We start from the raw sequence: 17,512 nt of genomic DNA, 5'->3' as shown, positions 1-17,512 counted from the left end.
CAAATTGAAAGGTTCTCCCTAAGTTTCACAGAAACCAGCCTTTGGGGACTCGGAGGTGGCAGTGGCAGGCAGATGGGGGTGGGGAGCGGCGGCTGGTGGCTCCTTGGCTCACAAAACACCTGATCTCCCCATGCGGCAACCGAGACCAGCGCAGTGCGAGGGTGGGGTGAGGGAGTGAGAGTGAAAAATCACGCATGGCCCCCTACTCAAAACGCCGGTGGAAGCCAGGTGAGGACGCCGGCCCCAGACGCCCCTTCCCAATGCCTGCATCACCCCCGCGCGGGCTCCCCCGGAAGTTGGGGTGCAGCGAGGAGGGGGGATGTCCCAGGGCCCCGTGGGGGTGGGGGTGGAACAGGGCAAGAGACTAAAAAGACATGCTGCTGCTGGTTTTGTTATCCTCTTCCTCTAGGGTAAGGAAGCTGGAGGGAAGGGGGGACGCCTAAATGCGGCGGGAGCCTCCCAGGAACGTTTTCCTCCTGTGGCGCGCCGGTACGAAGCCGGAACCGGCGAGGAACGGGACTGCGAGGGACAGGAGTCGGTGCGGAGCAGGGGGAGCAGCAAGCAGAGATAGAAAGGAGGTGGAGAGGGCTGGGGGAGACGGTGGGGGAGGGGAAGAGGGGCGGGAGGGGGCGGGGGTGCACACCCGCCCCGGCCCTACCTTGTCCGGGAGCAGCTCCTGCTCAGCGGGGCGGGGGCGGGAGATCCCGGCCGCATCCACGTCCCGGCCGCTCGGCGCGGCTTAGCCCGGCGAGCGCCGCCGCTCCCGCTCCATACGGTGCTCCGCGAGGGGCGGCCGGGTGGTGTCGTCGGCAGGGAAGTCACCGGCACGGCTCGTCTCCTGCACTTGTTGCCGCCAGCGCTACTGCGCCTCTCACTCCCGGCTCCAGCTCCCGGCGCCGCCGCCGCCTCTGGGCGCCCGGGTCGGGCCCCGCCTTCGCCCCCGCCTGGCGCGCCAATCAGGCCCGGCACCACCCCTCACGTCACCGCCCAGCGGGGCCCGCAGCCCGGCGCCCCAAGTTTGGGGAAGGCCGAGCTCCAGCCTGTCTGCCAGTTTGCGCCTAAGATTCGCCCAGGCTAGTGCTCCTTCTAGCTTCCAGAGACCCGCCGGGGGCCCCAAGTCCACACGTGGAAAGTAAAGGGTTAAACTGGGGGACGGGGACCCCAGGAAGTAGACCCCCTCGGAAGAACAGGACAGTTCGACCGTATTCCAACCCCGGTCTAACCTAAATCTCTCCAACTGCAGGTCACCCCTCTTGCGGTGCGCCTAATGTTGGAGGACTAAACACAGAGCCTGGGTAGAACTCCAGTGACCTTTTCTGGCCAGAACCAGTTTGTGACTGGGCCTAGACCGTCTGGCCGGCGTGCCAGTGTTCGGGTGCGTGCGCCCTTGCAAAACCCAGAGTTCCACTGGGGAAGGGGGAACCAGGGCCAAAGTAGGACGTGACCATTGCTCTCTGCCCACCCGTTACTTGCCGCCACCTCTTAGATCCCCAAATAACGCCCTAGAGCCCAAGGCCTACAGTGGTGCCCTACTTGGCACTGCCACCCAATCTTCGAATTTATAAAGCCGCCCAGGAACTGGTGAGGGGGAAGTTTTAGCTCTCCTCCTTGTGGTGTCTTGCAGAGAATTTCCTCGAGGTCCCACGCGCGTCTTGGAAGCCAGAAGTGCAAGGTGTCCAGACGCTGCGCCTCCAACCCGCGCCGCTGCCCAAAGGGGCAGGGCGGACACCTAGGAGCAGCCTAAATGGCTGAATTCTGACACACACACCTCCGGCTCCCCACTACGACGCCCACCAGCCGAAACACCTGGAACCACAGACGCACCCTTCTTAGCCTAGCGCCCCCGCTGGCTCGCCAGAGCACTACATTCTAAGGTGAGTCCCAGCCTCTGGGCCCAACTTTGGGGGCCCCAGGTAAGCCTAGCGCAACCGGATGGGGAGGTTGCACAGGTCTGAAAGGCCCAGAGCAGCCAGCTCGTCACGCGCTTGCTCCGTGGCAAGCCTGGCCAGAGGCCCATCAGAAAGCACCTCCCTCGCTAGGTCCTTGTCTCTTCAGGAAGAGAGATCCCCTTTACACAACCAGACCCAGCAGTTAAGGACACTCCACCCTCAAATATTTGCATTTTTCAGAAGGCTTTTTGAGGCGGAATTAGCCTAAGGGGAAGGAAATGCAAATGTAGGGATTTCAGGCACCTAGGAGTTCAGCCCTCTCGACTGTGGGCCCTTACTCTTATCCCAGTTCCGACCAAAAGAATACTTTGCTGCTTGATGCACTGAGACACGTGGGTGCACTCTTTTAGAAACAGGCGTTCAGAGTCATCTGGGAAAGTTTTGATTTTCAGCCTGCAGACCTTTTTGTTTTTATGTTGATCACATGATTCTCCTAAGACTGAAACATAAAAGTCCAAGAAACAAGTTGGATTTTGTATGTTCACAGAAAAACAAAAAGGATGCACACTGACTGCTAACCACCGTTATCCCAAATGTGGAATTGGAGTGTGGGAAGGAGGGAAATGAATTTTATACCCTTATACTGACTCTGAATTTTGTATTTTTCCAGTTGTATTAACTGTCATAATTTAGAAAGCTAATAAAACATTTTTTAAAGAAATACAGAATTTAGAAATTCTTGAACTCTAGAGAAAGTATAAATTAATAAAAAGGAAAGCCTATGCTTTCATTCTGCATAAAAATAATTAATCCTGAGTCCGTGTTCCTTGGGTTAAATAAAGATATCTCTAGGCTGCTGTTGTGATTAAACGCTGTGGTGGGACAAGACTGACATCTGAAGATTTTTCTGGGCCGTCAGATTGACATATTGTTTCTATGCACGTGTGTCTTCCCTTTAAGTAGACACCCAGTAGCCACAGACATACTTTCAGGGACTGCCTGCTAAGGAGTTTTTAGTAAAGGAACTGCTGCAGCGTAAGTTGGGATCCAACAAGGAAATTAAGATTGTGTCCTTTGTAGCTGTTCAGGCCCTGAAATTTAAAAATAAGGGCATTCTCTCCATCCTGCCATTAATTAATGCAGCTGGGAGTGTATCTGTAACAGCTAACACTGTTCCTTTGGGGGAATTACTCAACGCTAAGTTCCACACTGACTTGGCTGTAGTCTTTACTCTTGGGTTGGGGCCTGGGTCCATCATCAGTAGGTAAAGATGTATTATTTATTTATTTAACAAATATGTATTGACACTGGAGTGGTAAACATGACAGACAAACTCTTCTCTCTTGGAGCTCCCAGTTTAGCTGGAGAGAGACAGCTTCACAATTCAATGCACTGTCAATTATATAATGACAATTGCAGAAGTACAAGGTAGTGGGACCATGTGGGGGAGTCCAAGAGGAGGTGACATTTGAGTTGAGCTCTGAAGGGTGAGCAGGATTTACTCAGGCAAAGAAAAGAATGGAACAGAGTTCTGGCTGGTTTATACTACAAAGGGGATGTGGTTGAGGAAGAAGTTGGAGAGGTAGGCAGGGGCTACGTTCTGCAGGGTCTAGAATACCATTTTCAGTAAGATCACTCTGACCACAATGTGAAGAAGGAATAGGGAAAAGGGAGAAAGGGAGTTGAGAGATAGTTAGGAGGCTCTTGCCAAAATATAAATGAAAGGGCTGTTTATCCAAGTGGTAAAGCAAATGGAGAGAAGAATACCAACAAGACTTGGTGATTGCTTAACTAGGGAGGAATCAAGGAAAACTCCCAGTTCTCTGCTTCTTCAACCAGATGGACGGTGGTGCCATTTTCTCAGTTGGGGCACCCTCAGGGAAGAGAATTAAGAAAACGTTCCCAAGGTTCACATTTGGTCAAGGTGGGTCTGCAGTGGGTCTGCAGTGCCTGTGAGATGTCCAAGTGGGTATGTTGAATAGGACGTTGGTTGTAGGGTCTGGTGCTCTGAGGAGAGGCTGAAACTGAAGTAGTAAGTAGAGGTGGTAATAAAGCCAGGAGAATAAGGTGGTCTCCTAGGAGAGTGTAGAGCTGGACCGGAAAACTATCTACAGATGAAGTGGAGGAGCTGCCAGAGAGGCAGGAAGAAAACTAGGAGCTTGGGGACATAGGGGTGTCCCAGGGAAAGAACATGTCTTAAGGAGGCAGTAGTCAACACACTCAAAATGGCTGAGAGACCCAAGGGAAATGAGGACTAAATAACGTCCACTGGATTGACTGACCTTGGTGTCACTGGGAGTTTCACGGAGCAGTTACTGGTATAGTGAAGGGTGAAGAGATAGACTGGAGTGGATTGAGGAGTGAGTGAGAGGTGAAGAAATGAAGAAAGGTACTTCATGCAGACAGAAAGGTTTGAAGGGTCAGAGAGAGAAACAGCTGCAGAGGAATGTTATGTCAGCAGTGGGTTTGGGATAGAATTACTTGAGTGTGTTTAAATGCAGATGGGGAGGATCCTATAGAGAAGAGGAAGATGAAGGTATAGCAGTGAAAGGACAATGGACAATAAAGGTTCCTGTGACCATGGGAGAGGATGGAACCAGAGTATGGGTGGAAAATCTAACCTCATGCCAGAGGCTACCTCCTCTGTTATAACAGGAGGGAGGAAGTTGGAGGAGGACTGAACCAGGCAGGTTTGGTATAGGACATTGAATCCTTCCACAGGATGACTTTATCTTGCTCTGTGACATACAGGAGGCTAGGGTTGGGGCAGGGAGAGATGACAGATTTGAAGAAAGTGGAGAAGGTGTGACAGAGTTATTGCAGAAAGTGAGAAGGTTGAGAAATGGCCAGATGATTAAGTCAGCATGGCAACCTACTTGAGGTTGGTGGTGTGAACTTTTAAGGTACCCTTTGGCCCCACTGTGTGATTTCGTCCAGCAGAGCTCAGGTGTCTGCTCTGGTGCAGGCTCAGGTGAGGGAATTCCTAGGGCAGAGGAGCAAATTCCTTTTGCTAAGGAATTAAGAACCTTGGCAAAAGTGAGGTTGACATGATGAATGATACAAGAGAAAGGACAGAAGTCAATGGGCTGGAGGTGTCAAAGGAGTCAATGTTTAATCATGTTGGAAGAAGAGGAGGTTGCTGACTTGGGTCAGCGATCTGGATGCTTAAGTTAGTGGTCCGGGAGGTGGACAGGTTTAAGATCATGACAAAGCCAGGATATGATAAGGGAGAGTAGAGGAGAAAGTCACTGGGGAATATGAGGCCAGGGGACTGAGAGGTAGGGTACTGGATAGGTCATCCATGTGGGCAGTGAAGCCACCCAGGACGATATGGGCAGGAATCGAAGTCAAGGTCATGGTGTGAAAGCCATGGAGCTGGGAGCTGAAGTCTTAAGAAAGTGAGGAAGAAGGAGTGACCAGGAGGTCAGAAGATGGGAACCACCAGAAGGGAAGAGGGAATATGGCTAGGCAGCAACCTCAAGAGTGGAGGAACAAGAGTGTTTACAAGAGGTGGAGGAGAAATGATCAGAGAGGGGACTAACCCCAGCTCTCAGCCCTGGGGGACACAGAGGTGAAAAAGCATCTTCATCTCCTAGAGCTTCAGGGAAAGCAAAGAAGGTGGGGATTTCATTCTGATTAGAGCTTAAGGATGGATGGATGGATGGATGGATGGAGCAATCATCAATTCAGTTTGCTTGTTGAAGCCTCTGTCCCAGAGGATTAAATAAAAAGATTTGAAGGGTGGGAGTGAGTAAGGGTAGGAGGTCAGATGCCAGGAAGAGCAGAGGATTATGCCTGATGGTGGATAGAAGATCCATGAGAGAATGATAATGAAAAGAGAAATGAGTGGTCTCTATGAAGCTTGAGCTGGTAGCTGTGTAAACCAAGGCCACATCCCCCTCACTTGTTTCACCCCAAGATTTCCATCAGGGAAAGGCATGTGGAGGCCTCCTTTCTCCTTCCCCCTCTTCTCCACTAGGGACTTTGCTGTCAACACATGAGCTCCTTTGGGACTCTGGCCATGAGTCAGGAATCCCAGGCTTATCTCACTGCTGCTACTCACCTTGTTTCTTCCTCAGGCAGATTGTTGACCTCTTCTGTCTCAGTTTCATTGTCTGTAGATGCTAAAACACACACACCTCTCAGGACAATTATAAGGAGTGAGAAGATAACTTAAGTAAAAGCACTTTCTAGGGGCACCTGGCAGCTCAGTTGGTGGAGCATGTGACTCTTGATCTTGGGGTCGTGAGCTTGAGCCCCATGTTGGGTGTAGAAATTAGTTTAAAAAAAAAAAAAGCACTTTCTAAACTGTAAATCACTTTTAGGGATATGAGTGATTTCCCTTGTCCAGAACTCCCTCACATACATCCATATCTCTCCCAGGAGCCCTCCCCAAAAAGATTGCAAGTCTCTGCTCTAAAGCAAGCTGTAATCTTGCCCAGAGATAGGACAAACACACACAAAACAATTAGAGAGGAATGCACAGCTGTGTCTGATTAAGTGCTAAATTGTAAGGTACAGACAGTAAGAGCTCTGAGATCAGAAAAGAGAACAATTAACCAGACTTCGGAAAGTCTGGGAGGCTTCCTGGAGAAGGTGGGGTAAAAGGCTCCCAGACTGCTCACTGAAGGTGAGAAGAATATTGGCAAGTGCTCGTGCCTTTGTGGCTGCAAACACTATCAATCTGACAGTCTGACATGGCTCCACAATTAAAGCTTCTAGGTCACAGATGCTCTTTTGGCACCCCTAATGCCCAACCTGTTGTCACCCCTATAGTCATACACCTTCTCAGTCATAGTCTGGCACTCCCCCCACATGGTTGGGCAGCCTAGGCTACAGAGCAAATCTTATGTGCTTTGCTCTGGGCCTCTCATGTTTGGGTCTCCCTTGTCACCTGTTTGCCTGGTGAAGAAATGACTAGTATTGTTGCCCAGCCAGACTGCAGGCTTTTGAACAAGCAATCCCGGATGCCCCTCTTGCTGCTGTTTGTCTCACTGTACCCAGCCAGCCTGGGGGGCCCCATGTCCACTGAACCAAAGCCCGACACCAGCTCCCACACCTGCCTCCTTTGCTCTTTACTGCCTCTGCTTCATTGTCCAGGAGCACCCATCAACCCACCATTCGGATACAGACCCCATGGAGCTGCCACCCTCGAGCCTGAGACCTGCAAGCCCAGAGCTGGCTTCGACCTCCATGGTTGTATTGGAGCCACAGGAGCCAATTCCTGCAGCCCTCTGGGCATGGTTCAGAATGAAGGCCTTCTTCCTCAGTAGCTAGTGCCATGGTCTGTTTGGTGCCCAAGCCCTGTAGTTCCCTCCTCCCTTCCCCACAGACCTGGAAAAGATCCCATCATGCTCGAGGGGCAAGCATACACAGGCAGCATCGCAGCAGAAATCCCTAAATCTTGTATATACTATGGACTTAGGTTGCTTCAGAAGGAGCGAGTCTGTTAATCAGTCCCAGTTGGGGCCATAAAAACAACAGCCACCTCTGTCAATGGCTAAAACATTAATTACTGATGGAAAGTGTGGAATCTTGGCACTGGAATTCTTGGAACTCCAGTCCAAATCCCTTGGAACTTACAAATGAGAAAAAGAAGGTCCAAAAAGTAGATTTTGGGAGGCCAAACACCTGATACTAGAGATAATCTCTTGAATGTTGGTCAATCAAGTCACAGGTTAAAAATCACCTGGCTCCTAAAGCAGATCCTTTACCCCAAGATTACTTTGACTTCGCAACAGCAGAAGAACATAAAACCTCATTGTCAGATGCGGATACCACAAACCAGTGTTATGATTCCCAAGGGATTTGCTCCATCTCCCACAGAATCCTGATGCTAGAAGAACTCAGAATTCCTAGGTGAGTAAAGTCCAGCCTGTGTATGGCATTGTGATGGTGTATAAGATCAGTAATTTGAAGGGGCACAAACAGCCATCTCTATGAGGGTCATAATATTGTTTGGGGAATGGAACTCTCATTAAAGAGAAATGCAAAATCATACTTATAATGATTATCAAACTGCAAAATTACATTCAAGAGGAGAGGCCCATAATTGCCGCATCAAGCATGAGACAGTGCCATTAATATGATTATCAGGGCATAAGCCTATTAGAGAACCTAATGCCTCATTGCTGGCATCATCCTGCCGGCTACTCCAGGTCTGGAAACCATCTCAGCTGTAAACACAACTGTTACAAAACAATGATTTGCAAGCGGCATAACAAAGATCTGCTGGCCTTTACCAAAGGTCAAAGCTGCCTGGCTAAGGAGAACAGAGAACATTTCTGAAAAATGAAGACTCATCTGCCAACTCCAGTTGGCTCTTATTGAGAAAGAAAGTATGCTAGGCTCCAAGTCCTCCCCAGTTGTGCAGCCATCCAGATATGGGTATAACCGTGAGGTCTGTCATCTTCACATAGGCATGTGCCACCTCAGATGGATTCAGGAGCCTAAGTCTTGGCTAGTGGTGGGCACAAATATGGTATGGAAATCTACAAACCCAAGTTCAAATCCCACTCTATGTGTCCTCATAGGTATAGTAAAATCTATCTCGAAGACTTCCCAAGAAGGGAAAATAAGGTCATTTATGACCAAGTGCCTATAGATACCTGGTGCTTAATAAGTTTGTTTCACCTTTGGCTTTGACAGTGGGCCCAAGTCCTCATCAGGATGAAGTACAGGTGGTATCTTGGCATAGAACCCTGGGGATTATTAACATTTGTCGTGGGAGCCTACAAGAGGAATTGCTACTCTATCTTTATTCCAAAGTGTTCAGATATCATTAATCACCATCACCATTGAGAACAGGAAGATCAATTGGCTATACCTGGGAGGAGCCACTTGCTTGGTCTTTTTAGGACCCAGTGACTGATGAAACTCACTTGGCAAGATGTGTCATAGCAAAACCATCCTCAGGAGGGGCAGGGCCTTTTCCTTAAGCATGACAGAGAAATCAGAGAACAATGGACCCCGCAGATGGTTCTAGTTACTTTCACTGTAAGTGTCTTTGCTGTAGACATCTTTGCTGTGAGCATTTTGGTCAAATAACTAAGTAGCATTAAGGCCATTTTGCCATGAAAGATTAAAAAGTAGGGGTGCCTGGCTGGCTCAGTTGGTAGAGCATGCAATTCTTGATCTCGGTGTTTTAAGTTGGAGCCCCACATTGGGTATATAGATTACTTAAAAAAATAAAGTCTTAGGGGGCACCTGGGTGGCTCAGTTGGCTAAGTGGCTGACTCTTGGTTTTAGCTTAGGTCATGATCTCGGGGTCATGGGATAAAGCCCTGCATGGGGGTTGGTGCTCAGCATGGAGTCTGCTTGTCCCTCTCCCTTCCTCTCTGCCCCTCTCCTCTCTCTCTCTCTCTCTCTCTCTCTTAAATAAATAAATAAAATCTTTAAAAAAGGAATTGGTTGACACTCTGGTTTGTTTGACAGTTTGGTTTCATCAACTGGTCGACAGTTTGGTTTCATTTCTCGAGGTAGTCCTCACATTTTTATATGATGTAAATCTTAGCTTTCAGAATAGCATAATGGTCTATATGGTAGCATAGAGTTTTGAATCCACATTTCCCTAGAACTCTGGAACATCTATCATTGGACAAGTGACAATATGCCAAGAACAAACAGCAGTATCAAAAAGCTTTCACAACACAATACAAAGCCCAGTTACAGATAAACATCCTAGTATTTGGAATCTGATACCTCTCTTAATGAAGGAAGAAATTTTAACAAAAAAAGAAAAAGTGTGATGCCAAACAGGGAAACAAATCAACAAGCAAAACAAATGAAAGTATAATATGAATGAAAGACTTCGAAGACAACTACTTAGGTACAATCTACAAAATAAAATCAGTTATTGGTGCACTATTGCCATGAATCAACATTATACATTTTGAATGTATTCAAGTATTTCGTATTTTGCAATAAAGTCTTTTTTTTAATTTTTAAAAAATTTTTAAAAGATTTTTATTTATTTACTTGACAGAGATAGAGACAGCCAGTGAGAGAGGGAACACAAGCAGGGGGAGTGGGAGAGGAAGCAGCAGACTCCCAGCGGAGGAGCCTGATGTGGGGCTCGATCCCATAACGCCAGGATCACACCCTGAGCCGAAGGCAGACGCTTAACGACTGCACCACCCAGGCGCCCCTGCAATAAAGTCTTTTAAATCTACTCATTTTCCAAGTTTCATTATGTTCTTTTTAATGAATGTCCCTCTTTTATTTTTTGCCATTTTATCTTTTATGTCAAAATTGTCTTACAGCCAATAACTCATATGGAGGAAATGCTTGCGGCAAAGATGCTTAAGGCAAAAAACCAGCACGCCCATGAATAGTCTTAAAAGAGAAGCAGGATGCATGTAACAAGGTGGACAAATCTCAAAACATGTTGAGTGAAAGAAGCCATACACAAAAGAATATACATGAAGCACAAGAACAGGTAAAAACTAACCTATGGTGATAGAAATCAGAACACCAGTTGCCTCAGGGATAAGAAGAGAATTAAATGAAAAGAGGTGTAAGTGAACTTTCTGAGATGAGAGAAATGTTTCGTCTGTTGATTGGAATGATGGCTGCATGGGAGCACATCATTGTCAAAATTTACCACAGTGTACACTTTTTTTTTTTTAGATTTTATTTATTTATTTGAGAGAGAGAGAGCACAAGAGGGGGGAAGGTCCAAAGGAAAAGCAGACTTTCTGCTGAGCAGGGAGCCTGATGTGGGGCTCCACCCCAGCACCCTGGGATCATGACCTGAGCCAAAGGCAGATGCTTAACCGACTGAGCCACCCCACAGGCACCCCCACACTGTATACCTTGAATTTGTGCACTTTACTGTTTACAAATTTTACCTCAACTAGCAAAAAAAAAAAAAAAAAAAAAAAAAGGAAACAGTGTGTAGGTGGAGAGAAATAGAGGCAAGTGGGAGAAAGAAGGGGCTCCCACCCACTACCATGCTGGGCAGTTTCTTCAGCACCAAACTAGGACAGCTACAAACTGGCATTTCAAAATCAACTGCAGATAGGAGAGGATGCATTTTTCTAAAAATTAGTATAGTCTTCTGAGCCAAACATTAGGCTTAAGCCCATGTTCCTCTGCAAATTGAAATCCTTTTCATCACATTTCCTTCACTTCTCATCTAAAGCCATTCCAGGACATGGTTTTCCTGAGGCAGTACCCTTTAGGAGTCACCCTCCCTCCACCCCCCAGCTGCACAGAGACATTTTTGGATTTCATTAACTCTAGAAACTTTGTGCCCATGAAGCTGTAGAAAGAGGAAGCCAAGTTTAACTGATCAGCCAAAATCAAATTAATGATCATTAGAAGTCAGAAAAAAGAGTTTGGGTCACCAGGAAACTTTCTGGAAGAATCTTGACAATCAAACATTTCAGAAAGGGGGTGCCTGGCTGGCTCAGTCAGTGGAACATATGACTATGGATCGAGGGGTCGTAAGTTTGGGTCCCATTTGGGCATAGAGCCTACTTTAAAAAAGAAAAAGAAAGTGAGAAAGGAAAGGAAAGGAAAAAGAAAAGGAAAGAAGAAAGGGAAGGGAAGGGAAAGATAAAAGAAAAGGGAAGGGAAAGGAAAAGGAAAAAGGAAGGGAGAGGGAAAAGAAAAGCCTACGTGATCTTTTAGGGAGCTCTGGTGCTGGGATGTCTCAGAGTTGTCCCAAATTGGGGTGACAAAGCTGGGCCTTTTTACTCCTGCATCAACCAGATACTAGATGTGAGCCCTTGGGAAGGGGAACATGATCGTGGGCAAGGTGGCTCTTTTCAGCAGAGGAGAAGTCTCAGAAAGTGACTCAGCAGACAGTGGCTGCTGTCAACCCTCCCAGTAGATGGGGAAACAAGTGCTTCAATCTTGGAGGGGCATCTGGAGGGCACAACATGTCATCCACTATAGGGGGGATGTATGTTGCATTTGTAGTCCCACACGTTTCCTAGAAACCAACTAGGAGTCCACACTCATGTCCAGTGAAAACATTGCATATCAGCCTGTACCAGGACCATCTCTGGAACCCAATGATCTCACTACCCTTCCACTTCCTTAGGAAGTGATAGGAGAGCCTTTGTCAGCTACCAGCCTAGTTTTTAAGAGTGGGACAGCTGGGAGGTGGCTGTGTGGACTGATTTTGGATGGGACCTAAGCCCTCAGACTTAAGGGGCACGATGCCCACAAGAATGAAAATCCCCAGGATTAGTCTTGAACAAGCTGAGAGCCTGCTAAGCCCTGGCATCTGCTGAATTTCCCAAATGACACACATTAAGCTGTCCAGTTCCACATTTCCACAGTGTGCTTCCTGCCAAGCTTCCCAGCACAGTCTACACAATAAGAAAATCAAAACGAGCAGTTTGAGCAATTATGGATACGACAGGTCCAACAAACAAGCCTTTATCTAGATCTTAAACAGACACAGTCAACAAGGGTATAATCCAAAATTGAGATTTTGACAAAGAAAGGCTTTGCAAAATAAAAAGAGGTGGGGGGTAGAGATATTTGCATGATTTTTTTCTCTGTCTCCCTGAAAATACTAAAATAACGTATTATTCTGCCTCCCTGCGCTGCTCTGTCCCACCACCCCCCACTCCTAGCTACTTTTTTTTAATGTTTTTTTATTATATAATGTTAGTCACCATACAGTACATCCCTGGTTTTTGATGTAAAGTTTGATGATTGATTAGTTGCGTATAACACCCAGTGCACCATGCAATACGTGCCCTCCTTGCTCCCCATCACCAGCCTATCCCATTCCCCCACCCCCTCCCCTCTGAAGCCCTCGGTTTGTTTCTCATAGTCCATAGTCTCTCATGCTTCATTCCCCCTTCTGATTAACCCCCTTTCTTTATCCCTTTCTTCCCCTACCAATCTTCCTAGTTCTTATGTTCCATAGATGAGAGAAACCATATGATAATTCTCTTTCTCTGCTTGACTTATTTCACTTAGCATTATCTCCTCCAGTGCCATCCATGTTGCAGCAAATGTTGAGAAATCGTTCTTTTTGATAGCTGAATAATATTCCATTGTATATATGGACCACATCTTCTTAATCCAGTCATCTGTTGAAGGGCATCTCGGTTCCTTTCACGATTTAGCTATTGTGGACAATGCTGCTATGAACATTGGGGTGCATATGGCCCTTCTCTTCACTACGTCTGTGTCTTTGGGTAAATACCCAGTAGTGCAATGGCTGGATCATAGGGTAGCTCAATTTTTAACTTTTTAAGGGACCTCCACACTATTTTCCAAAGTGGTTGTACCAACTTGCATTCCCACCAACAATGTAGGAGGGATACCCTTTCTCCACATCCTCTCCAGGAATTGTTGTTTCTTGCCTTGTCAATTTTTGCCATTCTAACTGGCGTAAGGTGGTATCTTAGTGTGGTTTTGATTTGAATTTCCCTGATGGCTAATGATTTTGAACATTTTTTCATGTGTCTGTTAGCCATTTCTATGTCATCATTGGAAAAGTGTCTGTTCATATCTTCTGCCCATTTTATGATTTGTTTATTTGTTTCTCGTGTATTGCGTTTGAGAAGTTCCTTGTAGATCTTGGATACCAGTCTTTTATCTGTAGTATCATTTGCAAATATATTCTCCCATTCCGTGGGCTGCCTCTTAGTTTTTCTGACTGTTTCCTTGGCTGTGCAGAAACTTTTAATCTTGATGAAGTCCCATAAATTCATTTTATCTTTTGTTTCTCTTGCCTTTGGGGATGTATCATGAAAAAGGTTGCTTTGGCCGATGTTGTAGAGGTTGCTGCCTATGTTCTCCTCTAGGATTTTGATGGATTCCTGTCTCACATCGAGATCTTTCATCCATTTGGAGTTTATCTTTGTGTATGGTGTGAGAGAGTGGTCAAGTTTCATTCTTTTGCATGTAGCTGTCCAATTTTCCCAGCACCATTTATTGAAGAGACTGTCTTTTTTCCACCAGGTGTTTTTTCCTGCTTTATCAAAGATTAGTTGCCCAAAGAGCCGAGGGTCCATTTCTGGGTTCTCTATTCTGTTCCATTGGTCTGTGTGTCTGTTTTTGTGTCAGTACCATGCTGTCTTTGTGATCACAGCTTTGTAGTACAGCTTGAAATCCGGCATTGTGATGCCCCCGGCTTTGTTTTTCCCTTTCAACAATTCCTTGGCGATTCGGGGCCTTTTCTGGTTCCATACAAATTTAAGGACTATTTGTTCCAGTTCTTTGAAAAATGTCATTGGTATTTTGATCGGGATAGCATTGAAAGTGTAGATTGCTCTGGGTAGCATGGACATTTTAACTATGTTAATTCTTCCGATCCATGAGCATGGAATATTTTTCCATCTTTTTGTGTCTTCTTCAATGTCCTTCAAGAGTGATTTATACTTTCTAGAATATAGATCCTTTACGTCTCTGGTTAAGTTAATTCCAAGATAGTGTATGGTTTTTGGTGCTATTGTAAATGGGATGGATTCCCTAATTTCTCTTTCTTCAGTCTCATTATTCATGTATAGAAATGCAACTGATTTCTCAGCATTCATTTTGTATCCCGCCACATTACTGAATTGCTCTATAACTTCTAATAGTTTGGGAGTGGATTCTTTTGGGTTTTCCATATAGAGCATCATGTCATCTGCGAAGAGAGACAGTTTGGCTTCTTCTTTGCCGATTTGGATACATTTTATCCCTTTTTGTTGTCTGATTGCTGTTGCAAGGACTTCTAGTACTACGTTGAATAATAGTGGCAAGAGTGGGCATCCTTGTCGTGTTCCTGATCTTAAGGGAAAGGCTTCCAGCTTTTCCCCATTGAGAATGATATTTGCTGTAGGCTTTTCATAGATGGTTTTTATGAGATTGAGGAATGTACCCTCTATCCCTACACTCTGAAGGGTTTTAATCAGGAAAGGATGCTGTATTTTGTCAAATGCTTTTTCTGCATCTATTGAGAGAATGATATGATTTTTGGCTTTTTCCTTCTGGATAAAATCTATAACACTGATCAATTTGCAAATGTTGAACCACCCTTGCATCCCAGGGATGAATCCCACTTGGTCATGATGGATAATCCTTTTAAAGTACTGTTGGATTCTATTAGCCAGGATCTTGTTGAGAATTTTGGCATCCATATTCATTAGGGAAATCGGTCTGTAATTCTCCTTTTTGATGGGGTCTTTGCCTGGTTTTGGAAATCAAGGTAATATTGGCCTCATAGAATGAGTTTGGTAGCTTTCCTTGTTTCTATTTTTTGAAATAGCTTTAGGAGAATAGGTATTACTTCTTCTTTGCATGTTTGGTAGAATTCCCTAGGAAAACCATCCAGTCCTGGAGTTTTGTTTTTTGGAAGGTTTTTTATCACTGTTTCAATCTCTTCATAATTAATTGGCCTGTTTAAAAAATCAATTTCTTCCTGTTTCAGTCTTAGTAGTATATAAGTTTCCAGAAGTCCTCCATCTCTTCCAGATTGCTTAATTTATTGGCATAAAGCTGTTGATAAACGTTTCTAACAATCCTTCCAATTTCATTGGTGTTGGTTGTGACCTCTCCCTTTTCATTCATAATTTTATTAATTTGGGTCCTTTCTCTATTCTTTTGGATAAGTCTTGCCAGTGGTCTGTCAATTTTATTTATTCTTTCAAAGAACCAGCTTCTAGTTCTGTTGATCTGCTCTACTGTATTCCTGGTTTCTAATTCATTGACTTCTGCTCTAATCTTGATCAACTGCTTTCTCGTGCGTGGATTAGGCCTGTCCCTCTGTTGCTGTTCCAGCTTCTTGAGGTGAGAATATTAAAACTGCATTTTAGATTTTTCTGTTCTTTTGAGTGAGGCTTGGATGGCTATGTATTTCCCCCTTAGGACTGCCTTTGCAGTATCCCATAGGTTTTGGACCGTTGTGTTTTCATTCTCGTTGGTCTCCATAAATTGTTTAAATTGATTTTTGATTTCCTGGTTTATCGAATCATTCTTGAGAAGGATGGTTCTTAGTCTCCAAGTGTTTGAGTTTCTTCCAAATTTTTCTTTGTGGTTGAGTTCCAATTTCAAAGCGTTGTGGTCTGAGAATATGCAGGGAATAATTTCAGTCTTTTGGTATCGGTTGAGACCTGTTTTGTGACCCAGAACATGGTCTATTCTTGAGAATGTTCCATGGGCATTAGAATAGAATGAGTATTCTTTGGTTCTGGGGTGTAGTGTTCTATATATATCTATGAGGTCCAACTCGTCGAGTATGGCATTCAAAGCTCTTGTTTCTATGTTGGTTTTCTGCTCCAATGCTCTCTCTATTGCTGATAGTGGAGTGTTGAGGTCCCCTACTATTAACGTATTATTATCTATATCTCTCTTTATTGTGGTTAAGAGTTGGCTTGTGTATCTTGCTGCTCCCCTGTTGGGGGCATATATATTTATAATTTGTCATATCCACTTGTTGGATACATCCTTTAAGAATAATATAGTGCCCTTCTGTGTCTCTAACTATAGTCTTTAGTTTAAAATCCAATCTGTCTGATATGAGAATTGCTACCCCAGCTTTCTTTTGAGGTCCATTGGCGTGAAAGATGGTATTCCATCCCTTTACTTTCAGTCTGAATGTATCTTTAGGTTCAAAATGAGTCCTTTGTAGACAGCAAATGGATGGGTCATGTCTTTTTATCCAATCTGCAACCCTGTGGCGTTTATGGGAGCATTTAGGCCATTTACATTGAGACTGATTATTGAGAGATATGATTTTAATGATGCCATGTTGCCAGTAAAGTCTTTGTTTCTATAGATTGTGATTTTCTGTTCTGTATCACTCTTGGGGCCTTTTTACTTTTATAGAACCTCCCTTAATATCTCCTGTAGGGCTCTGAAAGAGCTTTAAAAATGCCCGCCCCCCCCCCCCAACCCTTTCTCTCATTCCAGGTCTGTGTAGACAGGTCTGACGTAATTTTGATATCTATGCCTTGGTACGTGAGAAATTTCTTTGCCCTGGCCGCTTTCAGTACTGTATCGTTGGATCTAATATTTGCGAATTGCGCTATGACGTGACGTGGTGTAGGTTTGTCATGGTTGAGCTTGGGGGGGGGTCCTCTCTGCCTCTTGGACATGAATGCCTGTTTCCTTTGCTAGATTAGGGAAGTTTTCAGCTATAATTTGTTCAAATATCTCTTCTAGACCTGTTTTTCTCCACCCCCTTGGGGATACAGATTATTCTGACATTGGAACGTTTCATTGAGTAAGTAATCTCCCGTAACCTTACAGTCTTGAGATTGGATTTTTTTGAGCCCAGTTTCTATTTTAGCTTTCTCTTCTACTAACCCATCCTCCAATTCGCTGATATGTTCTTCTGCCTCATTCACCCTGGCTGTCAGAGCCTCTAGTTTTGACTGCATCTGGCTCATAGAATTTTTAATTTCTGCCAGATTCACTCTCATTTCCACCCTTAGAGTTTCTATATTCTCATTAACATTTTCATTAATACTTTTTTCAAGTCTACACATCATCTTGACCATTGTTACTCTGAATTCCATTTCTGATAATTTGGTTATATCCATATCCATTAGTTCTGTGGCAGAGGACACAGACTCATTGTCTTTTCTTTGCTGGGGGGGATTTCTCCTTCTCGTCATTCTGATGAGGAGAGGTTGCGGGGTTGTCCAGAGCCCAAATTATTGACCGGGACC

General features: G+C 45.2%; 1 protein-coding gene and 1 long non-coding RNA gene across 5 annotated transcripts in view; one reads left to right on the top strand and one right to left on the bottom strand.

Moving 5' to 3' along the window:
- B3GNT2 (UDP-GlcNAc:betaGal beta-1,3-N-acetylglucosaminyltransferase 2) overlaps positions 1 to 909 on the bottom strand; it is a 28,198-nt gene extending 27,289 nt beyond the window's left edge. The window contains exon 1 of one of the 2 annotated variants that reach the window (XM_026484998.4): positions 659 to 909. The gene's annotated coding sequence lies outside the window, so the exon portion shown is untranslated. The remainder of the gene's footprint in view (positions 1 to 658) is intronic. The other variant, XM_026485008.4, reaches the window with a different exon arrangement.
- Positions 25 to 17,512, top strand: part of LOC113245130 (uncharacterized) — a 64,517-nt gene continuing 47,029 nt past the window's right edge. The window contains exons 1-5 of one of the 3 annotated variants that reach the window (XR_007190773.2): positions 25 to 228; positions 410 to 578; positions 1,244 to 1,375; positions 1,625 to 7,748; positions 10,151 to 10,385. This is a non-coding gene — a long non-coding RNA (uncharacterized LOC113245130). Of the gene's footprint in view, positions 579 to 1,243; positions 7,749 to 10,150; positions 10,386 to 17,512 lie in introns of those variants that run through there. The other 2 variants (XR_008958143.1, XR_008958144.1) reach the window with 2 other exon arrangements.

This window comes from Ursus arctos, unplaced genomic scaffold (genome assembly GCF_023065955.2).
Source record: "Ursus arctos isolate Adak ecotype North America unplaced genomic scaffold, UrsArc2.0 scaffold_8, whole genome shotgun sequence".
In the NCBI taxonomy this organism is placed as follows: Eukaryota; Metazoa; Chordata; class Mammalia; order Carnivora; family Ursidae; genus Ursus; species Ursus arctos.
This window is presented reverse-complemented; position numbering and strand designations above follow the sequence as displayed.